This window comes from Monodelphis domestica, chromosome 1, assembly GCF_027887165.1.
Source record: "Monodelphis domestica isolate mMonDom1 chromosome 1, mMonDom1.pri, whole genome shotgun sequence".
Classification (NCBI taxonomy): Eukaryota; Metazoa; Chordata; class Mammalia; order Didelphimorphia; family Didelphidae; genus Monodelphis; species Monodelphis domestica.
This window is the reverse complement of record NC_077227.1, coordinates 536,563,407-536,581,575: the sequence shown is the minus strand read 5'-3', so window position 1 is coordinate 536,581,575 and position 18,169 is coordinate 536,563,407.

Below are 18,169 nucleotides of genomic sequence, written 5' to 3'. Positions count from 1 at the left end.
TTTTAGGTAGAGATTTATTTTGTAAATTGAGGGTGACTATCCACTGTACTGAAACTGGTGATATCTCATTACATCTGTCAGAAGAATCTCTGAAAGCATTTCCATTGCTGTTCTTAGATTCAGTCAGTACAGAGGGTGACTTAGGTTCAGTCTATCCAATACCTGAGGATATCTCTAAGTATCTTTGGTCACAGTCTTCCACAGATGTGGTTTTATTGAAATCAGCTACTCCAGTCAGGGTGAGGACTAAGGAAGGACCAGTTCCTTGTGTACCTCAATATCCCTTGACTAAAGAAACAATTGAGGGTATAAGACCAATCATTGGATCCCTAATCCAATAAGGAATCATAACACCTTGCGTCTCAGAATTTAATACTCCTATTCTTCCAGTTAAAAAGCCAAAGCTGGATGAGAATGGTAAAGCTGTATATTGTTTTATCCAGCATTTAAAAGTAGTCAATGATTATGTAATCAAAACTCATTCTGTTGTACCAAACTCAGCTGCTATAATTTATTCCATTCCAAGTCAGGGAAGATATTTCACTGTGGTATATTTATGCTCAGCTTTTTTCTCAATTCCAATTCATGAGGATTCTCAAAAGATCTTTGCTTTTACCTGGGAAAAAACTCAGTGGACTTGGAATTGTCTGCCCAGGGTTATACAGACTCCTCTAGCCAATTTTCACAAATTCTGAATAGAGAACTGAAAACTATAATATTCAAAGAAAGTAAATTGGTGCATTTTGTGGATTATATTCTTCTTGCATTGCCAAATGAAAAGGTGTGTCTGAGAGATAGCAAGATTCTTTTGTTAGAATTATATAAGTCTGGGCATAAAATCCCCAAGGCAAAATTACAGTGGGTTTTTGCCTAGAGTACAATATCTAGGTTTTATGTTATCAGAGGGTTCAAGAAATATCACACAGATAAGAATAGCTGATATCCAGAAACTGAGTACTCCTAAGACCAAAAAGCAGCTCAGAGCTGTTCTTAGAGCAACTGGATTCTCTATACAATGGATACCTGGATATAGTGAACTACCAAAATATGTAACAGATTTAACCAGGAAAACAGAACCTGAACCCCTGAAACTAAAGCCTGAACATCTGCAAGCCTTAAGTAAGCTTAAAAGAAGCCATTTTATCTGCTCCAGCTTTGGGTATCCCAGACTATACAAAATCATTCCAACTATTTGTTAATGAGACCAAAGGTATTGCTTCTGGGGTACTGACACCGACTTTGGGACAAAGTTATCATCCAATTGGATATTATAGTTGTCAGTTTGATCCAATAGCTGCAGGTACTATACCTTGTCTAAGGAGGGGTAGCTGCTTCTTCTGTGTTAGTCCAGAAGTCAGCAGATTTAGTTTTAGGATGTCCATTGACTGTTTATCATTCACATCAAATAGAAGCACTAATGAGGGAGTTTTGTACTCAAGCTTATTCAGATTAATGAATTTTCGAGTATGAAATTATTCTCTGGGGTAGTGAGAACATCCAGTTGAGAAGGTGTAGTATATTAAATCCAGATACACTTCTTCCTGATTTGCCAAAGAGGGGTGAACCATTACATGAGTGTGTAGAAGTAGTAGATCTAGTGCTCAAGGAGCAGAGTTGGTGGCATTGAAGCAATCCTGTCTTCTAACTGATGGCAAAAGTGCTAATATTTTTACAGACTCTTGGTATGTTTTTTCAATATGTCAAGCAACAGGAAAGATATGGAAACAATAAGGTTTTATTACTGCATCAGGAAAACCAATTGCACATGCAGAAATAATAACTGATTTTGTTGGATGCTATCCAGAAACCTAAACAACTAGTAGTGATCCATTGCAGAAGTCATACTTGTGGCAGAGATTCAGTTTCTAAAGGAAATCATAGAGCTGATATAACTTCTACATATGCAGCCCAGAATGCTCCAGTGTATGTAATGAATTTGTCAACTAGTGAGTCTGATGATTTAGAAAGAAAACATAATTGTCACTATTTGATTGGTGTTCCTCCTTACATATTTAACTTCCCTCAAATTTGTCTCAAATATCCCTTCCAAAACACTGCAAGGTCCTATTGTAATACCTTTTTGTGTTATAAAAGTTAGCCTGGTCTTTCAAAGGTTATTCCAGCAAAGTAGAAATTCTCCTAACTCCCACCAAGTTGGAACAGCTTTCAGATTTGTTCTGGTCATGGGCAGTCATACATCCAAAGAACAGACTAACTAAGCAAAAAGAACAGTATCACCAGCATGTTGATTGCTTGGTAATAAATACTTTGGTCAAGGAAATACATTCAGTTTCTAAAAATTCAAAACTTCTTTTATGCCCCTTCCTGCTCCTCCCATATGCTTTCATTGTGACAGAGGTGAAATTTAGAAAAGAGAACAAAGACAGTATGCATCACTGTTTTGCAAACATTAATTCAGTTGTGGATGTATTAACTCTGAGACTTATGCCAGTAAATCAATATACCACTAAAGGAACTAATGAATATCTATGTGGAGATTCTTGCTATAAATCAAACCAGAACATATTAAGATGTTGCAGCTTGTTTACACATGCCATTCATAGAGAAGTGAAAAGAACTAGTGGAGTTCATGTCATTATACACCCAAAGGTAACAAGAAAATTAAATGGCAAATTTAGTCATCCCTCCATGATATGTTCATAATGTACATATAACAGCCATAGTTTATGTAGACATTTGGGCCTGAGGAAGAAGTCTAGCACCCATCTAGTGCTTACTCTCATGAGTGCCTGGCACCACTTTTTCCTATGCTTACAATCTAGTTCAGCATTAAGCATATAAACTTTCTGTTTCTTTCATAAACTGACAGAAGCAAATGACATTGAGATCTCACCATAGGAGAAAGGATTGACATCTTCCCAATTTCTACATACATATCAGTTATTTGCCTTTTTTTTTTTGGTCTCTCTTATCCAGACCATTTAAAGTGTTTCCAAGATTATAACTTATGTACTAAGGTTTTGATTTACATGGAACATTGGGAAATAACAGGGGAATGACCAATTGGATGGGGGCAAAAAGTGTTAAATGAATGAAAATTATTCCTACATATGAAAGACATGCATGTGACAGCAATCTGGGGCAGGGTGCTGGGCTGATTGACAGCCACCCCTGTCTGTGGTACTGATGACTCAGAGAGGCCCCCACACACATATAATGTTTCCATATAGCCCATTACATTTCTGTGACAAACTATTTTCTTCATTAATGACTCCTGGGGCAACTAAATTTGGCCCTCAGCTTTTTCTCTTATTCTTCTCCAGACTTGCTTTTCATGTTTTTGTCTTATTGCTATAGCTACTATTTCTAGCACTATATCAAATAGAAGAGTTTATAATAGACACCCTTGCTTTACCCTGATCTTATTGGAAAGATCATGGATTTATCCGTATTTTATATAGTGCTGGCCCTTGATTTTAAGTAGATATTACTTACTCATTAATTGAGAGGGTCATTGACTATTATGTTTAACAAGAGTGGGTAGAATGTCTCTTCAAAATATTTTTTCAAACTATTGATATAATATTATTATTATTATTATTGGTTTTCAATATGCTGATAGTTTTCCTAATGTTAAAATCATCTTGCTTTTCTGGTATGAATTCAACTTGACCATAGGGTATATAACCTTTATGATATATTGTTATAACAATAGTATTATTAATAGTATGTTTATTAATATAATCGTATATTTAATAATTATTACTTATTAATAATCATTACTTATTATTAATAATTAATTATTAACTTATTGATAGTATCTTTAAAATATCCATATCAAAACTCCTTAGGAATATTGGTTAACACTTTTCTATCTCTGTTTTTAATTTTTTTAATTTTTCCTGGTTTAGGTATCAAGATCTTTTTTTGCACAAGAGAAGGAATTTGGTAGGAATTCTTTTCCTCTTAAAAAAAATAGTGGGCTAGCTAGGTGGTTCAGTGGATAGAGAGCCAGGCCTGGAGATAGGAGTCCTGAGTTCAAATTTGCCCTTGAAAACTTCCTTGCTGTGTGACCCTGAACAAGTCATTTAACTACAATTGCCTATCCCTTACTATTCTGCCTTGAAACTAATTCTTAATATTGAGTCTAAGATGGAAGGTAAGTATAAACAAAGTAGTTTATATAATATTGGAATTGTTTTTTAATTATTTTATTTGCTTTTGTTGTTGAGTTGTTTTAGTTGTGTCAGATTCTTTTTTTTTTTAAACCCTTACCTCTGTCTTGGAGCTGATACTGTGTATTGGTTCCAAGACAGAAGAGTGGTAAGGCTAGGCAATGGGGGTTAAGTGACTTGCCCAGGGTCATACAGCCAGGAAGTATCTGAGGCCAGATTTTAACCTAGGACCTCCCATCTCTAGGCCTGGCTCTCAATCCACTGAGCTACCCAGCTGCCCCAGTTGTGTCTGATTCTCAATGACTCCCTTTGAGATTTTCTTGGCAAAGATACAAGAATGGTTTTGCCATTTTCTATTCCAGCTCATTTTATAGGTGAGGTAACTGATTTGAACCCAGGAACATGAGTCTTCCTGATCCTAGGTCTAGCATTCTATCTACTGTACCACCTAGTTGATCTATCTATAGAATTCACTTATAAATACGTCTCAAAATTTTTTCCCTTTGGGTACTCATTTATGGTTTGTTAAACTTCTTTTTTTCATATTGTATCATTTAAGCTCTCTATTTGTAGTTGTGATAAGTCAGAGCAATATCTGGACGCTTTATATTTTTATAAATATTTATCAATTTTATTTGTTGTCAGCTTTATTGGCATATAGTTGGGCAAAATGATTTCTGTGAAGATTGGATTTAGCTATCTCCTGATTGTAACAATGTCTTAGTCTGACAAAATCAGAAATGTCTATACCCATACTTAAGGATTAAGAATTCAGGAGGATGGCCTTTGATAGTGTAAACCTTAAAATTTCCCAGACCCTATTTTTTAAGATTGGATTAAGACCATTCCCCATTTGGGCAGTGAACTCTACTTAAAGCAGGAATGTGAGAATTCTACTTTACCTACTTGGGTCTGCCCTAGGGGAAGATAAAGTTGTAAACTCTTTTCTGAACAATGAAAAGTACTTAAACCCATACTTTTCTTAAGCTAAGTACCTATAAAGGTCAAGCATCTTGTGAATTTACAAGGAACAAAGAACTGGAAAACTTACTCAGAGCTTTCCTGGTGTGAATTACTCAAAAATCCACACCTTCTTAGGTGTGGACTAAGAATGGGCGGTCCTTTAGAAACATCTACAGTGATTGGTAGATGTAAGGACTTAGGGGAGGTGACAGAGAAGATTTTGCCCTTAAAAATAAGAGCTCAGGGAAGAGCTGGGAGGTCATTCTGAAACATTCAGATTGGAGAGACTCATTCTGAGGAGACTGATTCTGAAACATTCAGATGGAGGAGGGAGCTGGTGAAAGCAGCTGAGATGCTGCTGGCCTGGTGTCATTAGAAATCCTTACTTAGACAGATCTTATGGTGAGTTATAAAAAACTGACTGATTTCTCTTTTAAGACTCAGGTCTAGGCCATATTGGCTTTGAGGCCCTTCATACTTATTCCTTTCTTACTCTCTCTCTCTTTCTTTGATTACTCATTGTATTGTTAATTAAAATCTCTATAAAACCCAATTGACTTGGGTATTTGAATAATTGGGAATATTTCCCTGGCGACCACCTTATGTTTGATTTTAAACCCAAGACACTGTAGTGAAACATATTTCTGCGGTCAAACTTACTCATCCTCTCTTATATCTATCACAATTTATATCTCCCACTATTTTAACCACTACAGTTTAAGACCTCAACCATTTTAAATCTCACAATAGACATGTGCAGAAAACAGCTGACAGACCCCAGAACTGTCCTAAGTCAAGCTAAGCTACCATTGGTACAGATGAGATGCAGGAAAGTGATGTAAAACTGTCCATATATTTCACGTCACTTCCTCTCTTCAGTCTCTCTTTCCCCAGAGAGGTGGATCTGGCTGGTCTCTCCCTGTGAGCAGGCCTGGGCACCAGATCGATCCTGGAACTCAAGCCTGGAGGAGCTCCCTCAGACAGTTTCCTTGAGATGGTCAAATGGTGAGTGATAAGACTGACTCCCTTTTCCCTTGGCTCTAAGGGGAGGCCTTTTGGCCAAGGCCTTGAACTCCTGCTTGGCTCGGCCTGAGCCAGAGCAGTTTAAATTAACTCTTTTCCTCTCTCTCTCTCTCTCTCTCTCTCTCTCTCTCTCTCTCTCTCTCTCTCTCTCTCTCTCTCTCTCTCTCTCTTTCTTAAATTCTTTTCTCTATTGTAATTAAAATCATCATAAATTTCCAGCTGACTTGGGTATTTTATTATTGGATTTCCTTGGTGACCAAATTAATTTAGATTTTTAAGTCATAACCCTAAAAATATCTTTTACATATCTTTTATTTCTTTTTCATTTGTGACGAGTTCTATTTATTATTGATGCTAGTCATTTTGTTTTCCTACTAAAAAATCAAATTTGCTAATGGTATTCTGCATTTTTTTCCTTAAAAAAAACAAACTATCTTCTCACTTTATTTGCTAAATCAATGGGATTTTTTGCTTCATATTTCTATAACCTGTTGAGTTTCAGAGTTTCTATTTTGGTGTTTAGGTGAGGTATTCTAATCTATTACTTTACTAAGTTTTCCAGTTGTATAAAGAATTAATTTATTTGTTCTTTCTATTTTTTGTTGATGAAGGTGTTTAAAGGTATACATTTTCTCCCTAAGAACCACTTGGCTGTATCCCAAAAGTTTTTAACATATTGTCTCTTTCTTGTCATTATCTTAAATGAAATTATCTATTATTTCTATAATTTTTTTTCTTTTATTCACCAATTGTTTAGAATTCAGTTTATTCTTAAAATAGTTTTTGATTATTTTTCTCAGTATCTCTATTTTTCTCTTCAAAGATCTTAGGGATAGCTCAGGCTTGAAGAACTTTAAAACTTTCAATGCACCTAGCATAGTGGGCAAAGTCTAATCACTGAATTCCTGATCTAAGCTGTTCAAGATCAGACTGCACCCTGGGGCTGTGTGACATAAATTTAGGCTTGCCTCTAGTTGGAGTTTCAGTAGACTACTTTGGTGCTCGCCCACAATAGCCTCTCTGGAAGCCTCTGCAAGCTTGGAACAGAGCTGCAGTCTTCTCCTGTTCTGAATTCCCTGTCCTGGAAAGTCAACTGCAGGCCTCAAAACAGGCCAGGTACTAAATCTGGTTCTCTGCCCCAGGTAAGAGTGGTACTTAGCGATGCTCACTTTTGTTCAACATTGAGCTTATGACCATTCTGTGCTCTAGACTGCAGCTATTACTATATACTCTAGGTGCAGATCTCCTCTTCATCCCACCATACCCTGGTATCAGAGCGCCAACTGACTATTATTCTTACTCACAGCATTCTGCACTGTGGAAGGCCTATCCTTGTTGGGCCCACAACCCATTTATTGATGTAATATATAGTTACAGGCCCCTGAGGCTCTCAAACATCTCTGTGCCTGGAAGGCTCAGTGGAGTACCCTTCTGACTAGACTGGTCTCCAATATCCACAAACATCTTTTTCTCCCATTGTTGATCTGCCCTTTGAATATGACCTAGTTTATTTTCTTTTTGGATTTACCACCAGTATCCAGTCTTGCACTCTTTCTAGGTCTTTACTGAAATATTTGTAAAGGAAATCTGGGCTATTGCATTATCTTTATTAGTATCTACAATCTTATCTATTTCTATCACTTGTCTATATAACTTTCATATATCAGACCCCTGTGAAAGATATTTAATAGAAACATTTTTACTCAATTAACTGCTGCCCTTATCCTAAAGACTTCAACTTCATGTGAGCAAAAATATTTATTTTATCTTTTCAAATTGCCTATATCCAATGTTTGGTTAAGAATTTATCCTCTATATCTATGAAAGATATATGATCAATTTCTCTTTTTTTTTTTTAAGTTTATTTTTAAAATTACTTTCTGCCTTAGAATCAATAATACATATTGGTTCCAAGGTAGAAGAGTGGTAAGGGCTGGGCAATAGAGGCTAAGTAGGGTCTTGCCCAGGGTCATATAGATAGGAAGTGTCTGAGGCCAGATTTGAACCCTGGACCTCTGGTCTGTGAATCTTAAAACTACTCAGACTCTACTTTAGAAGATTTGATTGAGCTATTCCCCATTTTTAATAATGGAGGTACTTGATCAGGAATGTATTGAGAACTTTTAAAATTACTCCACCCTACTCAGACAGAGCCTTAGGGGAAGATAAAGTTGCAAACTCCTGATTGAACAATGAAAAGTCCCCAACTCATACTTATAGTGAAGCCAAAACCTTAAGCTAGGTCTATTTTTAGATATAATACAAAAAGCTGTTAAGTACCTATAAAGGTTAAATTAATCAATAAAAGGTCAAGCAACTTACAAAAGGCAAGCTTAACAAAAGAGGTGTGAAGTACTCAGAAGATATAATCTACCCAGAGAAGGTGAGAACTAAAGAAGATGAGAAATAAGAATGGGCAGTCCTGGGGAAAAGCATCTACTGTGATTGGTAGATGTAAAAATTTAGGGGAGGTGACATAAGAGAAAATTTCTTTAAAAGGAAGGGGTAAAAAGGTAATTGAGTAGTTGGAGTTCAGAGTTGAAGTAAGGACATTCTGAATGGAGTTCACAACTGAATTCAGTGTGGAGTTAGACTCTGAACTCAGTTCAGGAGATTCAGTGGAGGACTGGAGCTTGCTTGGAGATGATCTTGTGGTGAGTGATAAAGACTGACTAGCTCTCCCTTAGGTTCAGGCCTAAGCCATTTTGGCTTAGGCCCTTTTCTATTGCTTGGCTATTCTCTCTCTCTCTTTCTCTCTCTCTCTCTCTCTCTCTCTCTCTCTCTCTCTCTCTCTCTCTCTCTCTCTCTCTCTCTCTCTCTCTCCCTCTCTCTCTCTTTCCCTTAATTCCTTCATTTATATTAATTAAAATCTCCATAAATCCCCAGCTGACTTGGGTATTTTTTATATTTGGGAATTTCCCATGGCGAACACTTATTTAGATTTTAAGTCAAAACACTAAAATTATCTTTACAGTTTGGCCAAAACCTTTACAGTTTTTGGCATTTACAGGTTTAACATTCACAGGTCTCTAGACATAGCTCTCAGTCCATTGAACCACCTACCTGTCTCTGATCTGCTTCTCTTCTAATTATTTATGATATGATTTTAAATATTTATATAGCATATCCATTTTTAATCTATTATTGAATAGGGTATAAGACATTGTTCTAAGTCTAATTTTTGCCAAAGAACTTTCAAATTTTTCTGATATTTTTTATCAAATATCAAAAGTTCCTTCCTAGTATTTTGGGGTCAATTCAACATGAGGGTATTGAATTTAGTTATTTCTGCTTCTTCCTTATCTAATCTGTTCTATTTTTTTTTGTTTTGTTTTCTGTTTTCTGTTTTCAGATCAGGTAGCCTAGACAAGTCACTTTGTCTTTCACTGCTTAAGGCAATTCTCTTTGATTATACATTACATCCTTCATATTTGCATTCTTCCCTATTATTCTTTATGAGCTATTTAAAAGAGTGTTTGGTTTTTATGCATTTTCCATGGAACAAGGAATGCCTGGATTCCAATATCACCTATGATACTTTTTTTTTTAACCCTTACCTTTCATCTTAGAATCAATACTGTGTATTTGTTCCAAGGCAGAAGAGCAGTTAGGGCTAAGCAATGGAGCTTAAATGACTTGTCCAGGGTCACACAGCTTGGAAGTGTCTGAGGCCAGATTTGAACCTAGGACCTCCCATCTCTAGGCCTGGCTCTCAATCCACTGAGTCACCCAGCTGCCCCCTACCTCTGATACTTTTGATATGAACATGGACAAGTCATTTAACCTCTCTAAATCTCAGTTTTCTCATCTGTAAATTGGATATAACATGCCTACCTCACAGGATTATTGTGAAGTTAAAATTAGATAAAGAATGTAAAGCACTTTGAAAACTCTGAAGTGCCACATAAATGTCTGTAATTATTATTATCATTGTTATTATTATTATCGCAAAGACAGAGTCATCTGTAAAATCTTGGTTTACAATAGATTTATTTTCTAATGTATCAATCAGTAGTTGATAAATCATTATTGAAAAGGTCAGATTAATGGGAGAGCAAAATGACAGAACTCACATACAGCTACTTCATCAGTAAAGTGATTAAAGTGCTGTGTAAATGTCAATTATGATATCATTCACTTGTTCAAGACTTTATAATGGTTCCTTATTGCTTACAGAATTATACATAAACTCTTCAATCTAGAATTTGGAGCCCTTTATAATCTGCCCCAAATGCAAATATTCAAAAATTATATACTATTACTCCCTGATCCAAAGCCTCTAGTTTAAACTGAATAATCACTCAAGTCTCTTTCCAACTCTCTCTGTTTCTGTCTGTCTGTTAATCTCTTTCTTATTCTCTCTTCCCTTTATACTAGGTTCAAATCAAGTACTTCCTTTCAAGCTCAATTTTTAAAAATGTTCTAAGGAAATTTTCCATCCTCCATAAACTTTTCTTGCTAACAAAAACAATAAGGATTCACCATTTATTAAGTGATTACTACATACTTAATGCTTGGATATAAAGAAAGCAAAAATATGATTCTTGATCTCAAGGAGTTCACATTCTAATGAGGGAGAGAGCACACAAATGATTATATATTTAAGACATATTCTGTGTAAATGAATGCAATCTCAGAAAGAAGGTTCTCCCATTGTGGTTAGAGAAGAAGGGAGGCTATGAAAGACCTCTTACAATCAATAGAATTTGAGCTAAGTTTTGAAGGATACCCAGTAAGGAAGAAAAGCATCATAGGCATTGGTGAAAATCAGTAAAAAGAGATGTGAAATTGAGGATTGTAGATGAGCAACAATAAAAACAAAAGCCAGTCTTATGGGATTATAGAGTACATAATGGGGAGAAAATTAAAAGAGGCCTAGAGAATGTGGAAGCAGACAGGTTATAAAGGATTTTAAATGATAAAGAGAACATTTTACATTTAATTCTGAAGGAAATCGTGAGATTGAAGTAGAAAAGTAACATGGTCAGACCTAGGCTTTTGGAAAAACTTTGGCAGCCTTATGGTGGATGGATTGGCATGGCTAGAGGCTCAAAAGTAAGGAGACCAAGTAGCAGTTATTGCAATAGCTCAGATGGAAGGTGATGAGGTTCTGCTACAAAGGGGAGGACTATATGAATAGAGAGAAAGGGAGATGTAAAGGTAAAAACTATAATACTTGACACTAGATTGGATCTATAGGTTATATCCAAGTGAAGAGTCAAGGATGGCTCAGAAGTTGAACAGACCAGGAAACTGGGAGGATATTGGTGCTCTTGAATATGAAAGGAAAGACAGAAAGAAAGAAGGGTTTGGGCAAAAAGATAATGAATTCTGTTTTGGGCATATTAAATTTGAGGTGTCCTATTATTATTATTCAGTCATTTGAGTTATGTCTAACTCCTCATGACCCCATTTGGGATTTTCTTGGCAGAGATACTAGAGTGGATTGCTATTTCTTTCTGCAGCCCATTTCACAGAGGAGGAAATTGAGGTAAACATGGTTAAGTGAGTTGCCTAGGGTCACACAGCTAGTAAGTGTCTGAGGCTGAATTTGAACTCATGAAGATGAATCTCCCTGATTCTAAAGTCCAGTATTCTATCCACTGTACCACCCTGCTGTCTTATGTGATATCCAACTTGAGACACTGTAGGAATAAAAATGAATAAATACTCCTAGTATTTAAAAATATATAAAATGTTTAATACTAAATCAAAAGAAAGGGAAAAGAAAAAAGGTTCTTTCAGTCAAGTGAGCAGAACAAAGAGAGCCAGAGACTCACACCAGCACTTAACTAAAAGCACAAGCTCCAAAAAAAAGAACCCCACAGCATAGGTCTCAGCCAAATTTATCTCCCAAGCATCCTTATGTAAAATAAGGACGTAACTTAAAAGGATGCTGGGAAGGTGGCTCAGGTGTGGCAAATTTTTCACCTGCACAACACCCAAAAGGTAATTGTTGATATGAGACTGGCACTCAGGAAAAAGATTTGGGCTGGATATATTGATCAGGAAATCATCTGCATATAGATACTTGAACCCATAGGAACTAATGAGATCATCAAACATAATCCACCATATTAAAATGAATTGTTCTTCACAACCACAAAATACTGCAAATACATTAGTTCTATGGTAAAAGCAACTTTACTCTGACCACCATTTACTGACCAACTGCCACCTATGGACCATGCAAGTCGGCTTTGCTGTGCCATCAAGGCACTCTGAATGAGAAACAGGAGATAACATGCTCCAGGCTTGTCAAGTTGCCCCTACTGCTTCAACCATCATCTTCCTCACACCTTGGCAGAGACAGCCTGAGACCTGGTACCCAAGAGCTCCCCCTGAAGAACAGGAGCTGCATCCCTCTAAAAAACGCAAACTGGCTCTGCTGAGAGTCTATACCTCAACCACCAAGCCCATCCTAGAGGGGAGAAACTCTGCCGGAGAAGTGGCCCAGCCATTCCTGCACCATCCATACCCACTCCCATCCCACTGCCACCAAAAGAAAGGGAAGATGGAAAGCTCTAGCAAACTCCCAGGCCACCAACCCTGCTCACAGGCAGGGAAGCAACCCTGGTGGAGATATGACCAGACATCTGACTCAGTGGTAATGTGGCTTCTGCCTCCTCACTGCTAAGGGTTCAATGAAGGCTTATTCCCTTCCCCTATTATACTTGGAGGGTGAGGGTGGAAGGGGGTAGCTAAGTGGCTCAGTGGACAGAAAGCGAGGCCTGGAGAGACAGGAGATCCTGGGTTTAAATTTGGCCTCAGACAATTCCTAGCTGGGTGACCCTGGGCAAGTCCCTTAACCCCAGTTGCCTATCCCTTACCACTCTTTTGCCTCAGAACTCATACTTAGTATTGATTCTAAGACAGAAGATAAGGGTTTAAAAAAAAAAACTTAGGGAGAAAAAGGGACGAATGAGGCAAAGAAGGAAGGAGAAACAGAGTAGTAAAGGATTGGTGATAAAGGTATTTAGATGCCATTATTTAGAAACCTCTTTAGTTTTTGGCAGTATTTGCTTTTAGCTGAATTAATAAAAACTTTCACTTTTTTTTTTTTAAGCAAAGGGAAAAGCATTCAGTTTCTTGGTGAGTCATCCCTATATGTTTATATCTTGAAACCATAACCAAGGCCCCCCTCTGGTGGAAGCTTACCTAATTAAAGGCAAAATACTGAGAGGGAAATAAACAACCTATTAAGTACTGAGCTTATAAATGTCTCCCTATAAAGTGATAATAATATCCTAGGCTCTCTCCCTGGGATATGAGAAGCAGCAATAATCTCTAATTTTGAGTGTTATCTTGTGCCACAAGGATCTCAGTGAGACATGGGTGTGGTGGAGCTTTGGGTGGGGTTGACCATGATTTTGGCAAAGGCAAGGAAGACAACAGCCGGATCTGTTATGTGATGCAGAAAAAGACGGCTGCTCTGGTATTATAATGGAATTTTGACAAGGGATGGAGCCGGAGGAGGGGAAGAAAAGGATCAAAAATTATTCTAGTGTTTCAAGATGGGACCAAAGGAAGAAAAAGGTCACCATCCAGAGTAATAAATAAGTAGAGTCAGAGAAGAGGTATAGAGGTCTATTGACTGAGTATTCTGAGAGGGTGTGAGTTCTCCATGGAGGATGAAGGATTCTAAATGGTCACAGGTAACCTTAACCTTGAGAAGTTGTCTCTGGATTACAAAAGGGACTGGAAGGACTGTGCTCATTGCTTGTTCTGTGCCCAGATATGCAGTCTGGACTGGGCTCAGTCCTGGGGGTGCCTGCCTCGAATGTAAAAGGTCAGGCTCATTTTGTTCCCTAGTCTGGCACTCCAGGGATTATTTTACTTGTAGTTCACAACTAAGGACTCTCCAAAAAAGCAGGGAGTAAAAAGGCATTCAAGGAACAAAATAAATCCTTTCTGTACCAGAAACATAAAAGACTCACAAATTTTAATAATATTCAATTATAACTATTATTATAATCAGCTGGGAGGATATCTAAACTTTAATAGGACATAAAGAAGCATAAACTCATCGAATGCTGAGTAACCACATAGTAAGAAGCAGGCCCCAAAATTGAAGACTTGCAGAGTTTTCCTATATTGGTCAATGGGTATGTGAAGGGAAGAATGTTCATTCATTATCAGATGGATAATTATAATTGATATATCAGAGTGCATAGCATTCTGAACCTACAATCCACCAAAAAGGAAGGAAATGTGGTCCAACGACATTTACCTGGAGTCAATATCAATAATTACATTTGATATGAGTTCTGTTCTCTATTTGTGTCTTCCTTTAATTCTTGTACTTATGGTACACGTTTCTCTTCTGGGTCCGTTTTCTTTGCACTGTATAAGATCATGTAAGTCTTCTTCCCATATTTCTCTGAATTCCTTATGTTAATGATCTCTAATGGTGAAATAACATTCTAACACATCCACAAACCATTACGTGTTTCACCATTTAGCAATAAATTAGCACTCGCTTTGTGTCAAGTTTTGATACTCTGGATATTTTGACACATAGGACATTTTTTCTATCATTAGCCTTCTTGAGGTATATTCCCAATTAGTAGAATCAATAGGTCAAACGGTTAGTAACTCTTTTGACAAAATTCTTGATTGACTGCCAGAATGAAGGGACCTATTTCTAGCAACTCCTCCAAAGTTATTTGTGCGCCTATCTTTCTATAGGCCCTCCACCATTTACTATTTGTCTTTTCCCATCTTTGTTATTTTTCTGGATTTGAAATAATGCCCGCAAGTCTTTGTAATATCTGTTTGTCTAGTGATTCGTAATTTAGAGCATTTCTCCTCCTTCGGTTGTTGATAGGTTGCATGTCTTCTTTTGAAAACTGTTCATGTGCATTGAGAACGGTTGTATATTAACCAATGGATCTCCATAACCTAAGCTTTGCACTTGCAGAAAAAAATACAAAAGACCCTTGAAATGCCAAGAGATATCCTTCAATAATGCTTCAGTTTAATCAATAGTCTTTCCTTCACACAATCAGTATTTAGTTCAAGAGACTTGACTGAACACAATGAGAGGGGCAGCTTGGTGGCTCAGTAGATAGAAAGCCAAGCCTGGAGATGGGAAATCTTGAGTTCAAATTTGACCTCAGATACTCACCTGTGTGACTCTGAGCAAGTCACCTAACCCCAATTGCTTAGCTCTTATTGCTCTTCTGCCTTAGAATCTATCTATACCTAGGATCAATTCTAAAACAGAAGCTAAAAAGGGAAGTGTTTTCTGAAAAACTGTTTGTTTTTTTTAAATAGCATTATCATGATCATTTTTAAAACTTTTGTTGACAAATAAGTGTATATATTTAGGAATATTTTTACAATGTGGACAAAATAAAAGAAAATTAAGAAAATATAAGAAAACCAAGAATTTAGAAGTAATTTTATATATAACCAAGGTTAGGGTTAAGGACCAGACCTATATATGAAAATTCCCAGGTGAGAAAATTCCCTCTACCAATGTAACTTATAGTCTCTTGCTTTCCATAACATGAGGATTTAACTGACAATGATACAGATAAAAAAAATAGCAAGGATATAATATAATTATATATTAATATAATTAATATAATATAGCTTTGCAAAAAAGCTTTATAACTACCATCTTATTTTATCTTCACAACAAGTCTGTGAGGTATGTAAACATTATTATTAATCCCATTTTACAGATGTAGAAATTGATAATGATAGAGTTTAGGTGACTTGCCCAGGATCACATAACTAGTAAGCTTCTAAGGCTTCTAAATTTAAATTCAAGTCTTCTGGAGTCCAAGTCAGTCCTCTACCTACCTTACTGCTTTACTGTCATTAAGTGTCTTGCCTGGGGCCACACAGCAAATATGTATCAGAAGACTGGCTTGAACTTAGGTCTTTCTGGCTTCAAGGTCAACTATCTAATCATTATATCATGCTAAAGAACTCTCATGTTATCATAAACTTCTATTATTTAGAGTTTGCTAACCACCTCTCCCATAACAAAATTAGCTTGTTTCCTTGAACTTCTGTGTATTTATTAGCATCTTATTGCTGTTACTGTTGTCTTTATTTATATGGTTACATTTAGCGTGTAACTTGTTCCTTCAGTTCACCCTTCTTCACTCTATATTACTTCCTTAACATTCTCCTATATTTTTATATTCTTCAAATAAGTGGTAGAAAAAACAGACTCCTGGACCTAGAGTCAGAATAGTTCTGAGTTCAAATCACAGACACACCTATTAGCTCTGTGACCAGAGTAAGTCAAATAACCTGTTTCTGCCTCAGTTTCATCATCTGTGAAATAAGGAAAACAATTGTACCTACCTCCCAGCTTTGTTTTGAAGATTGAATGAAATAATATTTGGAAAATAGTTAGCATAATGTCTGGCACATAGTATTTAGCAACTGCTTCTTCCTTCCTCCCCTCCTTCCTTCCCTCCCTCTTTCCCTCCTCTCCTCTTCTTTCCTTCTTCCTTCTTTCCTTCTTTACCTTTTTCCTTCCTTCCCCCTTCCCTCCCTCCTTCCCTCCTTCCTTCTTTCCTTACCTCCTCCCCTCCTTCCTTCTTTTCTTCCCTCCTTCCCTCTTTCCTTCCTTCCTTCCCTCCTTCCTTCCCTGTTTTCTTCTTTTCCTTCTTCCTTCCTCCCCTCCTTCCTTCCTTCCTTCTTTCATACTCATCCTTTTTTGTTAGATAATCATACTTCAATATGCTACTATACTATAATTTATTCAGTTATTCCCAAACAATATGCTTATTGTTTATTTCCAGTCTTTTGCCATTTCAAAAAGCACTGCCAGGCACATTTTTGTATGGTTCTAACATTCCCTCTATTCCTCACTATCAGTAACATTCTTAGAATATAGTCTTAGAAGGGGGCAATCTAAAGCAAAAGGAAGAACATTTTTGTAGCTCTCATTCTATGTTCTGTATCGCTTTCAAAAAACAAAAACAAAAATCCCAAGCCATCCCATAGCTTTACTATAATAAATAGCATGCCTTTTTTCCCTGCAGCAAGACTGGCTCCTTGGAGTTATAGTCACTTTGTGCTGTACAGGGATTTACAGGCATAGCTCTGCTCACATCAAGATGTGACTCTCCCCCTAAGGTAAAACCCATGAGTCAACATATATAATTCACTGTAACGCCTGTAACGTGTATAACATGTATTTAAATGTGTACTGCAATTGATTTGGACAGCTGCCTCTTCTCCCCCCACTCCCATCAATCATTCCTTGGGGCTTTAAGAGAACAATAGTGTAGCCTATTGGGCCAAATGGAGACCCAGGAGACAAAGACCTGATGTTCTTGTTCAGACTTAGCTACTGACTCGTTTTAGGCCCTGGGCAAGTTACTTAACTTCTCAATGTCTCAGTTTCCTTATCTGTAAAATGGGGATAATAATGCTCACCTACCTCACAGGACTTGTTGCAAGAATTAATTAAAGTTTATAAAGTGCTTTGAGATTCATGGATAAAAGGCACTGGAGAAGTACAGAGTATTATTATCATAACCCAGTAGACTATAAAAGATAATTTTGCAGGAAAAGGCAAAATTTAATTTCTATACAAGCAGAAACAAAGGCAGATATAGTCATGCAAAGTTAAAAAATTAGATGGTAGTTTTATAATTTAAAAAAATTATGTGTTGCCCCTACTGACAATCAATATGGGAAATTAAAGTCATTCTTCTAGGTTCAAGTCATTGATATGTAGGACTAGGTCCTCACGCATGGTCAGACATTCTAGACATAACTATAATGTGTAATTTCTCTGGTAGGTGTTGTAGGCAAAGTTTGAAGAAACCCATCCTCCTATTTCATGTTCAAGCATTTGTTCCTTTTAAAACCTCACAAAAGCCATTGCTTCAAGTCTCCTGACCAATAAAATAAACATTCAACTTCTACTTACCTCTAAGGTATGTTGAGAGAAATAAAATACTCTTAAAATGAGCATTACATTATTAGCACCTTTCATCTATAGATCTTGCAGAACATTTGGTGCATTTAATTAGATCATGAAAGGCCCCTCTGAGGCAGGTAAGAATGTGAGT